The sequence below is a fragment of the Sphaerodactylus townsendi genome, linkage group LG06 (assembly GCF_021028975.2).
Source record: "Sphaerodactylus townsendi isolate TG3544 linkage group LG06, MPM_Stown_v2.3, whole genome shotgun sequence".
In the NCBI taxonomy this organism is placed as follows: Eukaryota; Metazoa; Chordata; class Lepidosauria; order Squamata; family Sphaerodactylidae; genus Sphaerodactylus; species Sphaerodactylus townsendi.
The window spans coordinates 14,424,155-14,446,979 of record NC_059430.1 but is presented as its reverse complement, the minus strand read 5'-3'; positions in this window follow the sequence as shown (position 1 = coordinate 14,446,979).

Here is a 22,825-nt window from a genome sequence, read left to right as displayed (position 1 = left end):
GGGCTTGCAATTTGGGTTGCAGTTTGGGTTGCAACTCGGTCTCGAAAAGGCTCGCCATCACTGTTCTATGGGCCACACTAGACCTATGCCATCATTTTGGTGGTTAAGTCTTAAGTGTGGCACTTTCCCTGGTCATGCCCCTGGCCCGCTCCCACTATGCCAGCAGCAGCAGCAGCAGCAGCAGCAGGGGCCTTAGGATGGTGGTGTGGCTGCATGTCAGCGGCAGAGGTGGGATCCAGCAGGTTCTCACCAGTTCCCGAGAGTGGGTTACTAATTATTTGAGTGTGCCGAGAGGGGGTTACTAATTGGGTCCACTTTTCCATCTCCACGCCCTCGCCTCCCCAAGAGGCAGACTGCCTTTGAACATGAAGGTTCCATGTAGCAATTGTGACTAATAATGTAACTCCCTGAACTGGGTTAATCCCTTTCAGGTACTGCAATTCATTGATTCTCAGCCTTTCGTACCTTTTATCTCACCAGTCTCTATCAAAGAACCTGTGTGTTTCACCATTGCTGTGTTCAGATTTGAGAGTTGGGGCATTTTCTATAATGTGATGATGATTTAGAAATGACCTGGTGCAAAAAAAATTGGAGGGGGGTCGTGGTGGGGTGGCTTCCCATGGGGGGGGCATCCAACTCAGGTTTTGCCCAGGGTTCAGGTTTGCCTAGGTACGCCTCTGCCCCCTTTGCTGAGGGGGGCTGGCGAGGGAACCTGTTACTAAAATTTTTGGATCCCACCACTGGTCAGCGGGACTGTTTTTCTGCCAGTTTGATGGCTCAGCCCTGTCTGGCGGGGGAGTCCTGGGAGGAACACGCAGATGGAGAGAAGGGGACAGTCTTGGTTCCAGATTCCCAGGCACGGCCTGTAAACACAGAGCCTGAGCAGTCAATAGTTCCTGCAGGAGCAGGTCCGGAGGCTCAGGCTAGGATCCATGGTTCAGGTCCAAGATCTGAGATTCCCCAGCCAGGGTCTAGCTCTGAGACTCTTCATCCTCTTGACACTAAGCCAGAGGGGACCCTGTCACCTGCGCCCCCCCCCCCCCCGGTCTCCCATCTCCAGAGCCCCAGGAGCCATGCAGGAAGAGGAGACTCCATGTGAATTTACAGCAAAGGAGACACAGCAGCAGGTTAGCAGCTATGGGGCGAGCTGGATTGGATGCAAAGTCTTTGCAGAAGTCAGACTAAAGTAACCCAGCTGCAAGAGGTTGTTGTTGTTGTTGTTGTTATTTATTGGGTTTATATACCGCCCTCCCCCGGAGGGCTCAGGGCGGTGAACAAATATAAAATAGAGCACATACATCAAATTAAAATTCAATAAATATCAGTTAATAGGCTCGAACAGAATAAACCCACCCCATTAAAATGCAGCATTATTATTATTGACTAGTGCCGTGGTGGGGAACCTTTGGCACTCCAGATGTTATGGACTACAATTCCCATCAGCCTCTGCCAGCATGGCCAATTGACCATGCGGGCAGGGGCTGATGGGAATTGTAGTCCACAACTTCTGGAGTGCCAAAGGTTCCTCACCACGGCACTAGTGAATGGGAGACTGGCTATAAAAGGGGGGTTAAGTTTGCAGGTCACTGTTTCTAGGCTCTGTGTATGCATTCACTAAGAACGGTGTCTAGACTATCTTTGGTTCCTGAGGGTCTGTCAGTGACAGCTGGGGAAAGTGCCCTGTGTGGAGCGAATCCACCAGCATGGCAGCACCCTGCTCCCAAGATCAGATCCCCCCCCACTTTGTATGGGGCTCTTAATCACTTAGGCCACAGGTGTCAAACTCGCGACCCTCCAGATCAGGGATCTTCAAACTATGGCCCTCCAGATGTTCAGGAACTACAATTCCCATCAGCCCTGCTACTTGGCCATGCTGGCAGAGGTTGATGGGAATTGTAATTCCTGAACATCTGGAGGGCCATAGTTTGAAGACCTCTGCTCCAGATGTTAGTCTAACACAGGGGTCTTCAAACTATGGCCCTTCAGATGTTCATAGACTACAATTCCCATGAACCCTACCACTTGGCCATGCTGGCAGGGGCTGATGGGAATTGTAGTCCATGAACATCTGGAGGGCCATAGTTTGAAGACCCCTGCTCTAACACTAACTCGTGACCCTCCAGATGTTATGGACTACAGTTTCCATCATCCCCTGCCAGCATGGTGCTGGCAGGGGATGGTGGGAACTGTAGTCCATAACGTATTGTCGAAGGCTTTCACGGCCGGAATCACTGGGGGGTTGTGTGGTTTCCGGGCTGTATGGCCGTGTTCTAGCAGCATTCTCTCCTGATGTTTCACCTGCATCTGTGGCTGGCATCTTCAGGAGATTCTCTGAAGATGCCAGCCACAGATGCAGGTGAAACGTCAGGAGAGAATGTTGCTAGTATGCTGCCATACAGTCGGAAACCACACAGCACCCCACTGTAGCCCATAACATCTGGAGGGCTGCGAGTTTGACACCTATGACTTAGTCACAGCTTGGGAGGCAAGAAATAACTTGGAACCAAACAGTAGCAAGCCAAAAATCATGAAGTACTAGGCAGTCATTCTTCAGAGTCATCCCTATGGAGTGAGGAATCACTGCCTAGCTCCCAAGGCACGTCCAGCACAATCCTAAAAAGAGTCGGGCCCTTCTAAGCCTGTAGACGTCAATATATTGAGAAGGATGTACCTCTATTTAGAAGGGTGCTGTGAGTATGAGCTTGGGTCGGCTCGAGAACTAACAGCTCACCTGCCAGAACTATCAGCTCATGCTTATTTATAGCCCCGTTTCCACCTGGTGGAATCCAACGGTTTGGCACACACTTATCCGCAGTGCAGCTTTTTGGCATACAGTGCCCAGAACTCTGCCGGGAGGAAACCAGGTGCGTTCCACGCAGGTACAGACTTGCGCTGTTCCCCCGTTGCGGCCGTAGCTACTGATACAGCACAGCTGCAACGGGACTTCCACGTGGCATTTTCCCCTGATTCAGTCCACCGATGCATCCATCATTGTGGGCTGGATGGGACTTTTCAGAGGGTCCCCCCCCCCTAATTGTCAATTGACATATCATTACATTACAGCAATTTCCAGTTTCCAGACTTCACATTGAAAAATGAAAAGGGAAATGCAAAGGAATTAAACTGTAGATGGTTTCCGGAGGCAGCTGTGTTGGTCTGGAGTAGAACAGCTGGATTCGAGCCCAATAGCCCCACGGAGACTCATAAGATTTTCAGGGCATGAGCTTACGAGACTCAGATATTTGAAGAAAGGGAGCTTTAACTCTCAAAAGCTTATACGCTGAAAATCTTACTGGTCTCTACCGTGGTTCTGGACTTGAATCTAACTGTAGAACATTATAACCATGCAGCAGGGGCGTATCGCCCAGGGGAACATACGGGGTCAAATATCCTGGGGCTGTGGCCATTTAGCTACAGGGGGGCAGAAAATCACCCCCATTCCTCTCCTCCTCCTTCCCCCTGGGTCCATACACTGACTTCAAGACCTGGTGCAAAAAAAGTTGTTTGGTTGTGGTGGGGGAGGGCAGTCGCCCATATGGGTGGAGGTGCGGGGGGGGGGCGAACTCAGATTTTGCACTGGGCTACATTTTCCCTAGACACGCCTCAGCCCTTCAGTACTATTACAGCGTGTAATCGCAGCAAACGGGTTCGCGAAAGATCTCAGGGAAGATTGCGGGAAACCTTGGAAGTGCCCAGAAGCACCACAATATAGTGGGAAAACAAGAAAAGTGCCCGTCTCCCAGTAGCATCCAGGCTAGGATTATTATTATTATTATTATTATTATTATTATTATTATTATTATTATTATTATTATTATTATTATTATTATTATTATTATTATTATTATTATTATTATTATTATTATTGTTGTTGTTGTTGTTGTTGTTGTTGTTGTTGTTATTGTTGTTATTGTTGTTGTTATTATTGTTATTATTGTTGTTGTTGTTGTTGTTGTTATTATTATTATTATTATTATTATTAGGCTTAATAGACCGCCCAACCCCCGAAGGGCTCTGGGCGGTGTACAATGAGTCACAAAACAAATACAATATAAGGTCTCATAAATACAATATAGTGATAAAATATTGAAATTCATTTAAAATACATTATAGCAGCAATTCCAAAAATTACAGATAAAAATACATGCATAGATGCATGCACAGATGGCGCCCAACCCAAAGGATGAACAATACATGTGTAAAAGAGTTTGGATTCTGTGTTGCAGATTTGGGAAAGATCTTGGGGGAAAGCAATTTCCAACGCAGGTAACTAGAGCGTGGCGCCCGTGGGCATCCATCCCTTCAGTACTTCCTTTGGTGCCCACTGAGTTTTTCATAAAGTGGGCGGGGCCATTGTATAGCCATTGCCATTGGCTTTCCTCATTCCAAGGAAAGTGTATTCATTTGTAGGTATTTCCTGTCTTCTGTCCTAAATCTACCATGCATTCAGTTTCATCTGATGCCCTGGACGTCTAGTATTTTGGGACTGAACTTTGGAGATCAGCTGCAATTTGAGGGGATTTCCAATGCCCACCTGGAGTTGGCAACCTTACTAGAGCCAGATGTGTTTCACTTCAACAAAACTGCTTTGCATAAACCCTAGTACCTAAAAGGTCAAGAAATGGTTCAAGAGGCCACTAAAGATAAACCTGGTAAATAATCATAACAACATCTGTATTTATTGCAAATCAAAAGCAGCAGCTTTCCACTCCCTAGCCTCGACGTGAGATTATTTCTCCCAGGTTAAAAAGTTTCTTCCCCAAATTGGCACAGTTTTTAGGAGTGTTGTTGCTTCTGCAGTACTGGATTCAGGCACAGCTGGAAAAACGATGGATGTGTTCTTTTCTCGGTGAGGAATCTATCCTCCCTGTCCCGAAACCTGCTGCCGCTTGGCCTGGCTGGCATCCCGGGCAGAACATAGAGAAAGGCAGCAGCTGAGTTCTAGGCTTTACAGTCAAGCTGGGTGGAGCCTTTTTTGGCAGGAATTGTTCAAACTAAGCAGGGTGCCAAAGCATAGAGTCACCACATACCTGCATCCAAAGGACTGGCTGGTTCTTCTAGGTCAGCATGAAATTGATCTTTTCTCATTTCTCGACCACTTTTGCCCCAGGGGCAAGCAGCCCAGTGTGCTATGTGGTGTTGCACAGTGGTTAGAGCAACCTTTTTGAGTCTGTGGGCACCTGCAGAATTCTGGCACAGCACGGTAGCCCCAAAATCAATGTGATGGGGTGGGAGCTGCTGCCAAAACATCATTTTTAAACATCTGCGCAGCCAGTCAAAACTCCAGTGGCGATTACTAAGATGTTAAGATCATAAGAACATAAGAACTAGCCAGCTGGATCAGACCAGAGTCCATCTAGTCCAGCACTCTGCTACTCGCAGTGGCCCACCAGGTGCCTTTGGGAGCTAACGTGCAGGATGTGAAAGCAATGGCCTTCTGCTGCTGCTGCTGCTCCCGAGCACCTGGTCTGCTAAGGCATTTGCAATCTCAGATCAAGGAGGATCAAGATTGGTAGTCATAGATCGACTTCTCCTCCATAAATCTGTCCAAGCCCTTTTTAAAGCTAAAGTTAAAAGTTCGAATAAAACTTAAACCAGAATTTCATTTGTTAGGCCTGAAAAGTAAAACTTTAAATGAATCACAAAATATATTGTTTCAGTATTTAGTAACAGCCGCAAAGCTGGTATGGGCAAAAAATGGGAAAACAAGTTGTACCCCATTAGTTCAAGATTGGCAGAATAAAGCCATGGAGTTAATGTCTTTAGCCAATTTTTTTTTGATTTGGTGGAATATAAAATGAATGAAGAATTTATACAAAGATGGAAAAGCTGGTCTAATTATATGGGTAAAATCTATGATAATAACGTTAGTTTAACTTGTTAAATGAATAGAGACGATTGGATAAAATTGTATGGTAAAAAAACAGATATTAAAATAATTTATGCTTAATTTGTCTGTTTTCGTTCTTTTTTATTTTTATGAGATTTATCTGTAGATGCAGTTGTGAATGATTATAAATGTGTGATGTTGATATATTTGTGCCATGTATAAGAAAGTTCATAAATAATTTTTTTAAAGGGAAAAAAACTCCAATGGCCAATGAGAACCCTTGCTAGGCAAAAGTTCCACCTGACCCTCAATCACTTTCTAAGAATGTTATGTTATGCTGTTCCATTTAAATTCTATACCACCCTCGCCAGCAGGCAGCAGTAAAGGTGTCAATAGATACCTTGGCATACACGTGCACCATGTTGAAGACTCCTGGGATACGGTGTTAGACTAATAGAAGAAGAAGAGTTTGGATTTATATCCCCCCTTTCTCTCCTGCAGGAGACTCAAAGGGGCTTACAATCTCCTTGCCCTTCCCCCCTCACAACAAACACCCTGTGAGGTGGGTGGGGCCGAGAGAGCTCAGAAGAACTGTGACTAGCCCAAGGTCACCCAGCTGGCGTGTGTGGGAGTGCACAGGCTAATCTGAATTCCCCAGAGAAGCCTCCACAGCTCAAGTGGCAGAGCAGGGAATCAAACCCAGTTCCTCCAGATTAGAATACACCTACTCCAGTGGTGGGATCCAAAAATTTTAGTAACAGGTTCCCACAGTGGTGGGATTCAAACAGTGGTGTAGCGCCAATGGGGCTGGGCGGGGCACGATGGGTGCATGGCTGGGCATTCCGGGGGCGGGGCATTAATAATTTCTCTGTTACTGTAAAAAAAGTTCCTACTTTCCAGCTGGTATCTTTCTGTCCATAATTTAAACTCATTATAGCAAGTCCTATTGTCTACTGCCAACAGAAACAACTACTTCTCCTCTAATTGACTGCCTGTCAAATACTTAATACTTTCAAATACTTAACTTTGTTTCTAGAAATCAAAAGAAGGATACTTTCCTTAAACAAGGAACTTTACCATATTTCTCAAACATGTTTTTAAAACAGCCCAACAGGGAGAATTATCCCGTTTTCTACCTTCGCTAACCAGCCACAGAGGAAACGACAGGACTTCATGATTTTTGGACCTAATGGCATTTCTAACGGAAAAGCAGACCCAATTAGTAACCCCCTCTCGGCACACACAAATAATGAGTAACCCACTCTCGGGAACTGGTGAGAACCTGCTGGATCCCACCTCTGTCCTACTCTTAACCACTACGCCACTGGTGCTTCCTGGGAGACCTGTGTTCGAATTCCCACTCTTCCATGTAAGCTCGCTGGATACCCTTAGGCCTGTCACACGCTCTCAGCCTAATCTACCTTACAAGCTTGCTGCAAGGGTAAGAATGCTTTGAGTACCCATTGGGAGAGACAGGTGGGGTATAAATGAAGAAAGTAAATAAATAAATGTTAGTGATTCCTGTTTTCCTTAAACCCTCAGTCGGAGGCATAGGGGCAGGGGGAACGGCGCCCGAGGCAACACCTACTGTGGCCGCACGCTCCCTGCTGCCCCCCCCCCCCCGCTGCTCCTTCGACCCTCTATGAAGTCTCCCCTCCCTATCACATATTCTCTGTTTCTCCACCCTCAACCTTACTGTCCCCTTGGAGCTGCAGACTTTAGAACTTCTCCCATTATTGATTATTGCTTCTTCAGTACCTTTTGATCTGTCACACTGCCCAGCTCCCAGCTTTTTCTGACCCCAACACGACCTCAACACCACCATAACCTGCTTCCCTTACAACAGTGGCACATTTTCAGTAACCTCCAACTGACCGATCCCTTACGGCAGTTGGAATGCTTGTGACCATTCCGTGATTCCGCAGCCTCAATGCCACCGCAACGTTCAGAAGTGAGTGTGGGAAGATTTTAATCTTCCAAGACGTAATGTTGCTGATCTAGAGGTTGCTGTTCTCCTCCAGAAGAACTTCAAAGGGATAATCCCTCGCAAAAGTGCTGAATTTGGATTCATCGAGACATTCAACCCTATCCCCTCCCCGCAGGCTGGAAGGAGGATTTTGGTTTTTTCAGTCTCAAGATGTGTTAACAGTTCAACTTGTCCCACCCTTTACTAACGATAATTGGTTCTGATTATGATGTTTCACGCAAGACCTTCTTTGATCAAAGTTTACTTGACTTTAATCCTACTCTTCCCATTTTTCAACAACAGGGAGGGGCTTTGCCTATCTGAATGCATTGATTCCTCTTTGATTGCTCTGAACTAACCTCTCTTTGTCCCCTTCCTCACTGGCAGAATAATGCACTTTCAATCCACTTTCAATGCACTTTGCAGCTGGATTTTACTGTGCGGAATAGCAAACTCCATTTGCAAACAATTGTGAAAGTGGATTGAAAGTGCATTATTCTGCATGTGCGGAAGGGGCCAAAGTTTGTAACATCTCTACAGCATCTCTCCCCTTCTGTGGTTTGTAACATAATTATAAATATTTGTGCCAAGGATGTTCTCTCCCGACACATCTAATGAATGCCACAGTTTGATTATTAGATAAGTTAAAAAAATTAACAACTATGCATTGGTGCAGCAATAAACTCATTCAAAGAGAAAAAGTGCTGAACATTAAAACATCGCAAAACATATCTGGGCGACCAACAAGACACAAACAAAAAGTCCGTGTGTTGCAGGGAACACCTTCTGTACAATCTGTGTGTAGCTGGCTGGGCTTCACAAGAAATACAAGATCAAGAAGTCCTGTATAGCCACGGGTGGGGGTTCTTGATAAGATGCCCATTTCACCGGGCAAAGCTGCTTCTTCAGAGGTAAAGTCCGATATTATATGAAAAAACAAGCTGGCCAGCTTCAGTACCTTATATACTCGTGTATAAGTCAACTTTTTCAGGACATTTTTTGCGCTGAAAAAGCCCCCCTCGACTTATACGCGAGTGAGGGTCCCACTTAATTTTTGTGTGGTGTTCCCCCTCTCCCGTTTTCGCTCTCTCCTGCCTTCTTCTCTGCCTCCCCCCTTTCAGCCGCTTTCTTTGCCTCTGCTTCGCTCTCCTCTGCCTTCTTCTCTGCCTCCCCCCTTCAGCCGCTTTCTCAGCCTCCTTCTCTGCTTCGCTGTCCTCTGCCTTCTTCTCTGCTTTCCCTCTTTCAGCCGCTTTCTCTGCCTCTGCCTTCTTCTCGGCAGCAGCCGGCCCCTGGCTCTCGGCAGGTGACAGCCAGTCGACCTGGGTGAGCTGGACAAACTGCGGGATGGAGAGGTTGGTGTCAGAGAACTTGGGATTGGTGAGATGGGGGGTCAGTGGCAGAGACCCCCAAATAGCACCCGGCCGTGTCTATTTTTATTTTTGAAATTTACCAGTAGCTGCTGCATTACCCTCCCTAGACTTATACTCGAGTCAATACGTTTTCCCAGTTTTTTGGTGGAAAAATTAGGTGCCTCGACTTATATTCGGGTCGACTTATACACGAGTATATAGGGTAATTATTGTCTTCATATCATAATATAGAAGATTTGTCAATTTCCCCAAATAGCTACCGGCTAAGCTTGTACACAGACCATACTGTAGCAACCTATTCATGAATTATGCTTGAACTTGACACATCTTTGGTGGTTCCCCCCCACCCAATCCAGTTTCCCATTTATTACAGGGACCAGCCAGAAATTCCACTGGTGAAGCTTCTCCTTCTACAATCTCCTTTCCTGTGCTGTACTTCAACAAGGCAGCCTGCAATTAAAGGTGCCCGCAGCCAAGAAAATGTGCTCCCCCGTGTATTTTTCTCTCCCATTTGAACGGGGCCACTTGGCATACTACCTGCATTGCTTAGTAAACCCTGTTCAAAGGAGAGCCATAATGCTCGCCAGGTTTAATGTTATGCCTTCTGCCTTGTTACATGGCAGATTTAATAAGCAAGAAAAGGCTAAAAGATTGTGCCCATGTAACGATGGCTCAGTTGAATCTCTGGCCCACCAATTACTTCACTGTCTCAGATTCAAGGAAATCAGATCCAAGTATGTGAATCTCACTCCTTTACATTTACCCGATCTCCCCGATTTAATTAGATTACACTACTTGTTGGACAACCCTGATCCTTCTCTCTGTATGATAGTGGCAGACTTTCTCCTGGAAATTACTAAATGCCAGTAGATTTCCTTCGTCCTAACATGTATATCCTGTATTGTATATGCTTTTTAATCTGTTTTTATTATTGTTGTACTGCTGTCTATGCCAATAAAGGCTTGCTTCTCAATTAAAGGTGCCAGTACAATGACAGAGAAAAAAGCACAGAGAGGCAAGAAAGATCAGCGGACGCCGATACACAATTTGCTTCGAGTGTCACTAACTTCTTCAAGAATGACAGGAGCCTTCTGAAAAACCGCTGGTCTTCCCAAAATCCTGCAGTGGTGTATAAATAACAGGGAGCGAGTGAAAGAAAACCTCTATCGATCTGGGAGCATAATGTTCCTTTGTAACGTTATGAATTTACCTTGGGCTACCGTTTCATGATGGTCTCCGTCTGACTTGGCAGTAGGGTTGCGGCCTTACCGTGAAGCCTTTCTAACTGAATCAACCAACCCTCGTTCAATTATGCACCACAAGGGATCCATCAGCAGAAGCAACGCAGTTGCGATCCTTTTGGCTAAATTGTGAAACTCTTCTATGAACTATGACACGATCTGAAGTGTGTCTGAAACACAGGGAGATGTCCGTTGTAAATATATTTTATTCGCTGTCAAAACAGTTCCTGGGTCAAAGCAGTTCCTTTCTTCTGGGTGTCAAATTAGATACTCGGACAGGAGCTGACTATAATGGCCTATTGTTTCTGAAAAGAAGATATCCGCCTTCAAGCAGGGTTTGGAGATCTCCTGGAATGACAAGTGATCTCCAGATAACCGAGATCAGTTCTCTTGGCGAAAATAGCTGCTTTTGAGGATGGATTTTATGGCATTTAAATCAGCAGGCTCTAATCTGGAGAGCCAGGCTTGATTCCCCACCCCTCAACATGAGTGGCAGACTCTGATCTGGTGAACTGGATTTGTTTCCCCACTCCTCCGCATGAAGCCTGCTGGGTGACCTTGGGCTAGTCCCAGTTCTCTCTGAACTCTCTCAGCCTCGCATATCTTTCAAGGGGTCTGTTGAGGGGAGAAAGGAAGGAGGGGAAGGAGTTTATATGCCACTTTGAGACTCCTTACAGTCGAGAAAAGAGGGGTATAAAAACCTGCTTCATTAAATCCTGCTGAGGACCCTCCCATTCTTGAAATGTGTCCTTTTTGGATTCTATCCCAACCTCTCCTGTTCTTTAAACCAGCAACCAAGCCTGAGCTGGAAGTTTTTATTGGGATCAGAGAGTATTCCCAAACTTCATTTGGCCTCTATGCAAGGAAGCTTCTGTGGATCATGTATAAGGGCTAATGGATAATTAGCAATTGGCTTTTGTAACCTTTGCTTGCTAGGAACCCTTAAGTGTTAAATGAGATTGTCACATGCGCAGATATGTGCAACAGGTAATTGCAACATGGTGAAGAAAGTCTCTTGCATGTGTAGCAATGTTAACGACATATGTTAGACAAGAAACCAATGAATTTGTGACACGATTGCGGATAACCTTGTATGGAATAGCACACTCATACCCTTATACAAGTGTTTAAATGCTTTGCTTTTAAAACAGCTCATTGGAGTAACGCCTACTGGGTACGAGCCCCGTTTCTCCTGCCATCATAATAATAAAGCTTTATTTCCTGGAACCATCTGGTAGTCTTCTTATATGTTCCACACTTCCTTGACTGGTAATGTGAGACTGCGCCCGGTGATCCACCCTCTGGATCCATGTTGAGGGACCGCTGTGGTCCTGATAGCATGACCACGGGCCCCTCATGGGCTTCAGCTTGCTCTTATGCCATTTTAACGTCCCAGGCCATCCCAAAAGCAATTTTTTAACAGGAAGTGACGAGAGACCCCCTCAAACATTAGGGCTGCCAAACTCTGGCCCTGAGATCTGAAATTACGACTGATCTCCACACAACAGTAATCAGTCTCTCTTGAGAAATTGGATGCTTGAAGGGTAGAATGTATACCCCACCGAGGTCCGTCCTCAGACCCCACCCCCAAATCTCCACAAATTTTCTAATCCATGTATGCCATGATATATATATAAAAAGAGAGTAAAAGTTTACAAAAAGGTCATTTCAAGTTAGCAGAAGTTTGCCAAACCCAGAGGCTGGAGACAGTCAGTCTAGGGGCAAGAAGTAGCAATAATTTACCTTTAACATGATTGGTTAGTTCAGAGGCTGATGCCTGGACCAGGGAAAAGTATTCAGTGGGATGTATAAGCAATGCTTTGTATATGCTATGCTAAGCTGAGATAGTTGAGATAGAGATAGAGTCTGAGTTAAGTTCAGTGTGTGTTCAACTTTGTTATTGCTGAAGAGTTCTGTATAGCTTTATATTCTTGTATAGAATAGACTTGTGTAACCTTGCAACTGCTAAAGTAAAGCCTTTCTATGGAAAGAACATCTTGCGCAGAGAATATTCTTTTCCATGAGTGCTAGAAGGTTGCAGTGAGTGCAAGAAGACTATATATTTTCTCATCTTACCAGAGTGACCCCGCTTTAAACTCTGCTGATAAGTTACTCTGCTGGGCATGTACAATCCATGTTCAGAGGAGCAGCTAGAGCAGTGATGGTGAACCTTTTCGAGACCGGGTGCCCAAATTGCAACCCAAAACCCACTTATTTATTGCAAAGTGCCACGGCAATTTAACCTGAATACTAAGGTTTTGGCTCCAAGGCGCACGTTACTCGGGAGTAAGCTTGGTGAAGCAACTGCACAATGCTTCGAATGGGTGAATCACGACCCTAGGAGGGTTTACTCAGAAGCAAGCCCCATTGCCAGCAACCAAGCTTACTCCCAGGTAAAGGATCGTGCCCAGGCTAGCCTATTTGTGTGTGGGGTGTGTGTGTGATTTTCCACCCCTCCACATGATGTGCATGTGTGCCCACAGAAAGGGCTCTGAGTGTCACCTCTGGCACCCGTGCCATAGGTTCGCCACCACTGAGCTAGAGAGAAAGCAAGGATATCAGAGAACCAAACCGCTTACCAAGCCATTCCCCCTCCTCCACCTAATCTTTCACACCAGCCCTGTGAGGGAGATTAGACTGAGAAAGTGGGAAGGGCTCAGGGTTGCCCAGTGAGCTTTATGGATGAGGTGGCATCCGAACCTGGGTCTACCTGATCCTAGACCGACGCTCGAACCACTACGTCATGCAGACTGTACTTGCGATGTGGATTGATAGCTTAAAAACCCGGATAGCTTTCAAAGGGGCTTGGACAGATTTATGGAGGAGAAGTCGATCTATGGCTACCAATCTGGATCCTCCTTGATCTCAGATTGCAAATGCCTTAGCAGACCAGGTGCTCGGGAGCAGCAGCAGCAGCAGCAGCAGAAGGCCATTGCTTTCACATCCTGCATATGAGCTCCCAAAGGCACCTGGTGGGCCACTGCAAGTAGCAGAGTGCTGGACTAGATGGACTCTGGTCTGATCCAGCAGGCTCTTCCTTATGTTCTTATGTTCACATCCTGCATGTGAGCTCCCAAAGGTATATGGTGGGCCACTGCAAGTAGCAGAGTGCTGGACTAGATGGACTCTGGTCTGATCCAACAGGCTTGTTCTTATGTTCTTATGTCCCAAATGTTGGCCAACATTGCCACATATGTATCTGAAACCTAAAAGTGGGCCCGACCTTAGTTTCCCGGTGTACTGTAGGCAAACTGGTCCAACCTGTCTTGAAAAAAACTTGCATTAAGTAATCTCATTAATTGCCAAAAAAGCAGCATTCTTGGCATGGAAGACCTATCGAATGGTCGGGTACCTCTCCCCAGTAGCTTTCCAGAATACACTATGCATTCAGACACCCTTTATATTTCACCCCTTAATCTATAGACCTGCTTCGCCTCGGCGGCGATTGCGGTTTCTGCAAGCTAATGTGGTCACCCGCCTTGGCCCCAGTCTCGGTTGAAAGAAACTAATGGTTTTCAAAGCGGCCCTATGTAGCCATCAGGCCCTGCGCACAATCATGTAATTCATAAATGGCCTGTGCTACCTGTTTGCTTAGGAGCTACTTAATTTAAGTTATCCTGGAAAGTAGGAACCCCTCCTTTAGAAAGTTGCGACGTTTGGGTTTCTTTTCTGAGGAACGGATTCCTGAGCTGGCTCCTATATGGGAGGATTTGGGAGGCGAGAACTCTGTGTGTGTGTACTTCTGTGATTCTGTCTCTCCGGATTCTTTCCTTGGTTGTGCAGAAGATTCAATCCACTGGAAACAAAAAAAACAGGACTTTTAGTATATAAATATTCCTGTTATGGTTGCCTGGCGAGTGGTGGAGGTGGTTTCATTGCTTGCTGCTTTGAGGAGTGGTGACAGAAGAAAATAATTTTAAAATAGAGCTTCATGTACTTACTAGAGCAGGGGTAGGGAACCTTTAACACTCAAAGAGCCATTTGGACCCGTTTTCCATGGGAAAAGAAAACACTTGGAGCCGCAAATAATTTTTGACATTTAAAATGAGCCCTCCGGGGATGGGGCGGTATAAAAGCCTAATGAAATAAAATAAATAAATAAATAAATAAATAAATAAATAAAATAAAGATAACACTATATATATAGCATTTTTTTCCCTTTTACTCCACTCATTCTGAGAAGCGCATGGATCAAATGTTGCAGGGCGGGCAAGGATGAAGCCGGCGGCTCAGCCTCGCCGGCCGCCGGGAAAGCGCCCACCCTGCTCCAACGGGGCGGGCGAGAGGGGAAGCCCGTGGCACGGCCCAACTGACCATAGGCAGTTGGTGTGCCCGCCCTGCTGCCTGCAGGGCGGGCAAGGATGGGGCCGGCGGCTCGGCTTGTGAAGCCACAGTGCAAGGGCAGAAGAGCCGCATGCGGCTCTCGAGCCGCAGGTTCCCTACCCCTTTACTAGAGGTTCTTATGGAAACTGGGCATGGATAGCTCTAAGAATTGCCAGAAACCCCCCTTCTGGTGAGTCCTAGAGTTATCCTTTGTCACTTTCAGGGTAGCTCTAGAAATAATAGAATCTTAGAGTTGGAAGAGACAACAAGGGCCATCAAGTCCAAGCCGCTGCCATGCAGGAACACACAATCAAAGCACTCCTGACAGATGGCCACCCAGTCTCTGTTTAAAACCCTCCAGAGAGGAAGGGAAGGAATTTTGTATGCCACTTTGAAACTCCTTACAGGTGAGGAAAATGGAGTATAAATCCAAACTCTTCTTCCACTACTTGCCTTGAAACCTGCGGGGCGGACATCAGTCAGCAGTAACTTGACTGCACTTAACTATTATAATTATTAGCAAATAAGCTGTTATTATGTCCTAATACTATAATGATATCCCCACTGTTTAGGCTGTCTAGTATTACAGTATTTTAATGTTTGTATTTAGCGTTTTATATATTTAAAGTTTTAATGATTGTTACAATTTTATGTTGTGACCTGGCCTGAGCCCTACTGGGATAGGGCGGGATAGAAATCGAATGAATGAATGAATGAATGAATGAATGAATGAATGACGACGGCGACGACGACGACAACAACAACAATAATAATAATGTTGGCTAAAAAGACTGGCAGAGTTAATGGGATCTCATGGCATTTTCCACACAAAACAGGAGGAATAAAACTGTGTCCATAGTTCCACCCAAATACTGATGTATTTCTCTCACTGGGACATGGACAATATATACCCCACTAAAACATTCCCTTCTCACTGGACACGGTGTGTAACAGACCTCTCTGTGATACACCTCTGAAGATGCCAGCCACAGATGCAGGCGAAACGTTAGGAACAAGATCCACCAGACCACAGCCACACGGCCCGGAAAACCCACCACAATCAGTTAAATCCGGCCGTGAAAGCCTTCGACAATACACTGTATCCATAGTGGTCAAATGGTTCTTTCACTTAGCTGTTTAATTGTGGCTGTCCCCACCCCCCCAGTTAAACAATAACCTCTTGGTTATTTACATTTTCCAAGTCTTGCCTGGAGCCATCTAGCATGAATGGCCAGTCAGTCCCTAATTATTTACAAGAGTATTAAGATCTCGATCTATTATCTCCCTAAGAAACAAACATTATACAGAGCCTGCTTTGCGAGACGGACTCAGACAGTTAGTCCATTTACCATCTAAGGGGTGGCGCGTTGTTATTCATTCTAAATGTTTCGTTGTTTCAATATAGGGTAGGTAAGCTGTGTAGGAGGTATAAAACTCCACTACAGCCAATCGGCATTTGCTTCCTATAGAGAAATTATGCTTGATAAGTTGCAAATTAGGAACCTTCCACACGGTAAAATTAGGAGCCATCCGTATAGTGTTGATTCTCTGCGTAGCTGCCATTGCCACTGCAAATACACAGACATTCACAGCGGCAAGACGACATGCACCCGTATGCTGTGTTACCCCGAAAATAAGACAGGGTCTTACATTAATTTTTGCTCCAAAAGATGCGTTAGGGCTTATTTTCAGGGGATGTCTTAATTTTTGCGTTCCCCACGTGACCAGATCAGCTGTGCCGGTGACTCTGTAACTAGGGCTTATTTTTATTTTATTTATTTTTATTTATTTATTAAATTTCTAAACCGCTCTCCCCTAGGGGCTCACGGTGGTGGACAACAGTAATAAAAACAGCTTAAAACATAACAACTAATTAGCAATAATAAAACCAGGAACCATATAGCGTCAGATGGCGTTTCATCCTTTCCCCCTCCCCTCCTTTATTCCCACGAGAGGCCAGATGAAATGGCAGTGATGTATTTAACCAGGCTGGCCAAATGCCTGGCGGAACAGGCCCGTCTTACAGGCCCTGCGGAAACGCTGCAAGTAGGGTTTATATTTTGGAGTAAGGCTTATATTTCAAGCATCCTCCAAAAATCCCAAAAAATCATGCTAGGGCTTATTTTCGGGGAAACAGGGTAGCAGTTTTCCTTGCATTTTCCCTACCTTGAAGAGGAAAGCTTTTTTTTTTTTTTTTAAATAAGCTGGCCACTTTTAGATCACTATGGCCAACCTGTGTTCTAATCATGTCTCTAGAGTTTCTTGCTGTTGTGCAGAAAGAACTGCACATTTCTCCTTATATCTCTGCTAAGAAAAGGACTAGACTTTTTAAAAACAAAGCATTTTGGTGAGGGAGGGGGCAGCGGTGGGATTAAAATAATTTAGCAACCGGTTCCAGGCACCAGGCTGCTCCGGGACTTTGAAAGCCCCCTCTCGCGCCCTCCCCTGGGGTGGTGGGATTCAGCCGTTAGCTACCGGTTCTGTCGAACTGGTGCGAACTGGCTGAATCCCACCACTGGGTGGGGGTCTTGAGATAACCTGGGCCAGGATATTCTGCTTTCTTTCATTTTTTGGCCCTGTGTCAAGCCCTGGATCTCTGACTCAAATCAGACTCTGTCACTTGAAGGTTTAGAAGTCTTTATTGCAGTGGTTCTCCACCTTCCTAATGCCGCGACCCTTTAATACAGTTCCTCATGTTGTGGTGACCCCAACCCTAACATTCATTCATTCATTCATTCATTCATTCATTCATTCATTCATTCATTCATTCATTCATTCATTCATACTTTAGACTTTTATACCGCCCTATCCCCGGAAGGCTCCGGGCGGTGTACAGCGTATAAACATGGTGCAATCATAAAATAACTAAAAACCTTTAAAAGCAGCGATAAGAACAATAAAACTGAGTATACTAATATAATAAATGCAACTATTAATATAAATGGCGTCCAGCAACTCAATTTCCAAAGTCCTCTCCCCAAGAGGGAGGAACGGCGAGTCCCATTAGGTGACAGCGGCCCAGATGTAAAGGGCCTAAAAGAATAATAATAATAATAATAAGAAGAGTTTGGATTTATATCCCCCCCTTTCTCTCCTGCAGGAGACTCAAAGGGGCTTACAATCTCCTTGCCCTTCCCCCCTCACAACAAACACCCTGTGAGGTGGGTGGGGCTGAGAGAGCTCCGAAAAGCTGTGACTAGCCCAAGGTCACCCAGCTGGCGTGTGTGGGAGTGCACAGGCTAATCTGAATTCCCCACAACTCAAGCAGCAAGCCTCCACAACTCAAGCGGCAGAGCGGGGAATCAAACCCGGTTCCTCCAGATCAGAGTGCACCTGCTCTTTGCCACTGCTCTTAGCCACTACGCCACTGCGCCATTTATCCATTTTATCCATTTGATTTATCCAAGGAGAACACTGATGCAGAGTCTTAGGCGACCCCTGTGAAAGGGTCGTTTGACCCCCAAAGGGGTCCCGACCCCCAGGTTGAGAACCAGTGTTTTATTGGCAGACACACAGGCTGGAGGGGAAAAGGTAGTTCTGCTGGAACATTCAAACAACCTCAATATATCACCCTGTATATCTCCCCCCTCCCTAGGCCTTTGTTCTATCCCACACTACAGAAGGTGGGAAAGACAGGAATGCAGGATGGACTCAAGGTCAGAAGACTGAGATAAAGCCGCCTCTACTTGGTTACCTGGGGAACACGAAAGTATTTTGCCATCAGTTTATTCATTCCCCACCCCCCCTGGTGCTTCTCTACTTGAGGCCAGGCTCCCACCTGACACCCTGGGACTCCCATGATCATCCTGAAGAGAGTGGCCAATTTTGAGATTCTTACAGCCCAATCCAGGGGTCACGGCAGTCAGGGAAGGCTCCGCCGTCACTCTGCCTTCAGAGGGCTTCCAGACAGTGTGGGAAGGCAGAACAAAATGGAGAATCTCCAGCTGCCTGAAAGCCCTCCGTAGGGTGGCATAATTTCAAGGCCCAAGCTGAAGGCGTTCCCGGCTCAGAAGCCTGGTGGAAACTGAATAAAATTGGTTCCAACGCCAGAAATACCCATAGCCTGTTCCCAGCAGCATTGGCAGGCAGGTTTAGGCTGGTGCACCTTGGTGGGACACAGCTGGGTTGGGCCCGTGAAGAAGAAGAAGAGTTTGGATTTATATCCCCCCTTTCTCTCCTGCAGGAGACTCAAAGGGGCTGACAATCTCCTTGCCCTTCCCCCCTCACAACAAACACCCTGTGAGGTAGGTGGGGCTGAGAGAGCTCTGAGAAGCTGTGACTAGCCCAAGGTCACCCAGCTGGCGTGTGTGGGAGTGTGCAGGCTAATCTGAATTCCCCAGATCAGCCTCCACAGCTCAGGCGGCAGAGCTGGGAATCAAACCCGGTTCCTCCAGATTAGATACACGAGCTCTTAACCTCCTACGCCACTGAAGCTCCACTTACGTCGACAGGGTGGGCAAACAAACCAGAGCAGGCCTGAGCCAGTTCCATAAGCCCATTCCTCTTCCTCCACTGAATTGGGCAGTTCACGGGAAACGGCCCGTTTCTGTGCACTTATCTGTAAATTTAAAAAGAGATATCCTGTAGCCGAATTGTCAAGGGAAGGGAAGATTAGATCAGTTCAACTTTTAGATGACTTGGCCGGAAGTCCAGCCTTTTAGTCAGTCCTTATAGGCTTCCTTTTTAGTAATATTATGGGGCTTTCCCCACTGACAGAGTTGAACTGGTTTCTACCTAGGTTCGCCTCAGTGAATCCCCGCTGCCACCGAGCTCAACATTGTTTGGTCTCAGAGCCCCCCCCCCCCCCCTCAGAACTGCGACATCCTTGCCGACACTTTTCTGCCGGAACAAGGTCGATACCGCTTCGAAGCTTCGAAGTGGGGAAGCATCAAAACGACACCTCATCCGTTCAACCAATCACGAGCCGCTTTTCTGGCATGCGCAGAATGGGAGAGTCATTGCGGGCAGAAAGCGCATGTAACTGTAAACTATAAAAACTGTATAAAAAAAAGAACGCTCCCATTTCCCACCATAACACAAGCACCAATCACGATCGTGGAGCGAAACAGGCACCAAGATGATCCCGCCCACTTAGCTCGGTTCCAGGGGGCCAACTCAGTTGCTGTGGGGACAGCCTGGAATCGCCCTCCACTGAAGGGGACCGACCTTAGCTCCCTTCTGTAGTGGGGAAAGCCCCTATATGAGCCTTTTATACTTAAATTTTTATCTCTGCTCCAATCATTGCATTTTTACTTACTGTATAGCAATTTAGGTGTCACGGGATTTCAAACATCAGTCACTGAAATTTTTTAAATATAAATTATTGAATTCCCGTGAACATCCTCTCTGTCAGCAATACAGACTATAGTCACTATGTACTATCTCTAACCTGTGTTGCATTGCTGCTGAATTGTGTATTTTTGTTTTTGTTGTTCTGGCCGTTGACTGTAAATAAATGATTTGGATTTGAATTGGGCAGTTAGTTTATTTTCTGGTGAGATACCCCTGCCACAAATGGATAGACAGGTAGACATGAAGATTCTTCTATTACTGTATATGTGTGGCAACCATCAGCCAAGTGATTTGTTGTATTTTGCTATTTGGAGCAGTGGTCCATGGCCCCTTCCGCACACGCAAAATAATGTGTTTTCAAACCACTTTCGCAACTGTTTGCAAGTGGATTTTGCTATTCCGCACAGCTTCAAAGAGCATTGAAAGCGGTTTGAAAGTGCATTATTCTGCATGTGTGGAATGAGCCTATGGTGGGTTTCAGCAGGACTAATATGGGTGTCCGCTGCATCCGGCTGCTCCAATTCTCCCTCTCCCCAAAAGCACAGCACTAGAACAGCTGCAAGGTGTAAACAAGGCCCCAACCTGAGGAAGTGAGGGAAAGAAGATTTGCTGAGATGGAAAGTATTTGATAACAAGGGCTATTGATTTAATCCTTCCAAAACCCAACACGGCCTGGGAAAGTGAATCTTAGTGTATATTGTCGGTGCTCCAAAAACGAAGACAAAAGACTTCTTCATAGAGGAAAAGCTTGCTGGAGAGTGTGTTTCCTTACAAGAGAAAAAAATAATCATTGTGGGAATGGTTTTCTTGCAACTCCACAGATCCGGTTGCGGTTTGTTTATTCATGCAACAAACAGGGTACAGCACCGCCACCTGCTGGTTAACTACATCTGACAGGTTTGATGCTATAGACCTGGATGTCAACTTTATGGTCATGACGTTCCCCACAGCATCCTGAGAAGTTTCTGTGGTGCCAGCCTGCCTTCAAATCCACCCTTGGAACCCCCCACCCATTGTTTTGCTCCATGGCCTTACATTGATCCTGCAATATACAGTAAACTAGATAGCCCAGGCTAGACTGATCTCCTCAGATCTTGGAAGCTAAGCAAGGTTGGTCCTGGTTAAAACTGGGATGGGAGACCACCAAAGAAGTCCAGGGTCTTTATGCTGGATGGTCCTAATCTCATATCTTGGAAGCTAACCAGGGTTGGTCCTGGTTAAAACTGGGATGGGAGACCACCAAAGAAGTCCAGGGTCTTTATGCTGGATGGTCCTAATCTCATATCTTGGAAGCTAACCAGGGTTGGTCCTGGTTAAAACTGGGGTGGGAGACCACCAAAGAAGTCCAGGGTCTTTATGCTGGATGGTCCTAATCTCCTATCTTGGAAGCTAACCAGGGTTGGTCCTGGTTAGAACTGAGACGGAATGCCACCAAAGAAGTCCAGGGTCTGTATGATGGATGGCTCATACTGGTCTAATCTCATATCTTGGAAGCTAAGCAGAGTAAACCATGGTTAGTACTTGGATTGGAGACCACCAAGGAAACCCAAGGTTGCTACTCAGTGGCAGGCAATAGCAAACCATTTCTGTTCATCTCTTGCCTTGAAGACCACAAGGGGTCACTGTAACTCAGATGTGATTTGACAGAAGGGGGACTGTAAATCAGAGCTGTATTAGAGAGATGATGTAGAGCAGTGGTTCTCAACCTTCCTAATGCCACGACCCTTGAATACAGTTCCTCATGTTGTGGTGACCCCCAACCATAAAATTATTTGTGTCTTGGTTCCTAAAACCATCGGAAATATGTGTTTTCCGATGGTATTAGGCGACCCCTGTGAAAGGGTCGTTCGGCCCCCAAAGGGGTCACGACCCACAGGTTGAGAACCGCTGATATAGAGAACTCACCCACTGCATAAAGCAAGGTTGCCAACTCCAGGTTGGAACATCCCTGGAGATTTAGGATGGAGCCTAGGGAGGACAGGATTTGCAGATGGAAGCCACTTTCACTTGGAACAATGCCACGGAGGCCGGCCTCCAAAGCAGCCATTTTCTGAATGGGAATTGTTCTCTGTGGAGATCAGTTGGATTCGGGGAGATCTCCAGGCCCCACCCGGTGCTTGGCAACCCTAGGAGCAGCAGTGGAGGTTAGGAGCTTGTGTATCTAATCTGGAGGAACCGGGTTTGATTCCCAGCTCTGCCGCCTGAGCTGTGGAGGCTTATCTGGGGAATTCAGATTAGCCTGTGCCCTCCCACACACGCCAGCTGGGTGACCTTGGGCTAGTCACAGCTTCTCGGAGCTCTCTCAGCCCCACCCACCTCACAGGGTGTTTGTTGTGAGGGGGGAAGGGCAAGGAGATTGTAAGCCCCTTTGAGTCTCCTGCAGGAGAGAAAGGGGGGATATAAATCCAAACTCTTCTTCTTCTATTTGAAAACTGTTTGCCATTTCTGCTCTGCTGTGTTGGCACATTAGCCAGGTGGTACTTGCAGGTTTTTAAGACATGGTGCTTCTATCCTGTTTGGCAACTGTTTTGATCCAGGTGAAGCCCAAGCAGATAAATGAGGGTCGATCACGTGACCATAGGGTGATCTCTGTCTGGAACCGTCCAGCAGTGAAATGGGTGAGGCCAAGCACCCTCTAACAATTACCTCTGGTTAATGATGAACCGGGATAATCTAATCTCTTTTCCATACCATAATGGACACCAGCTTTCTGAAAGAGGCAGGAGCTCTCGCCGTGCACGGTCCAAACTGCTTTTGAAAAAAAAACAAAACGGAGCGCCCGTTTTTAGTGGTTAACTTCATA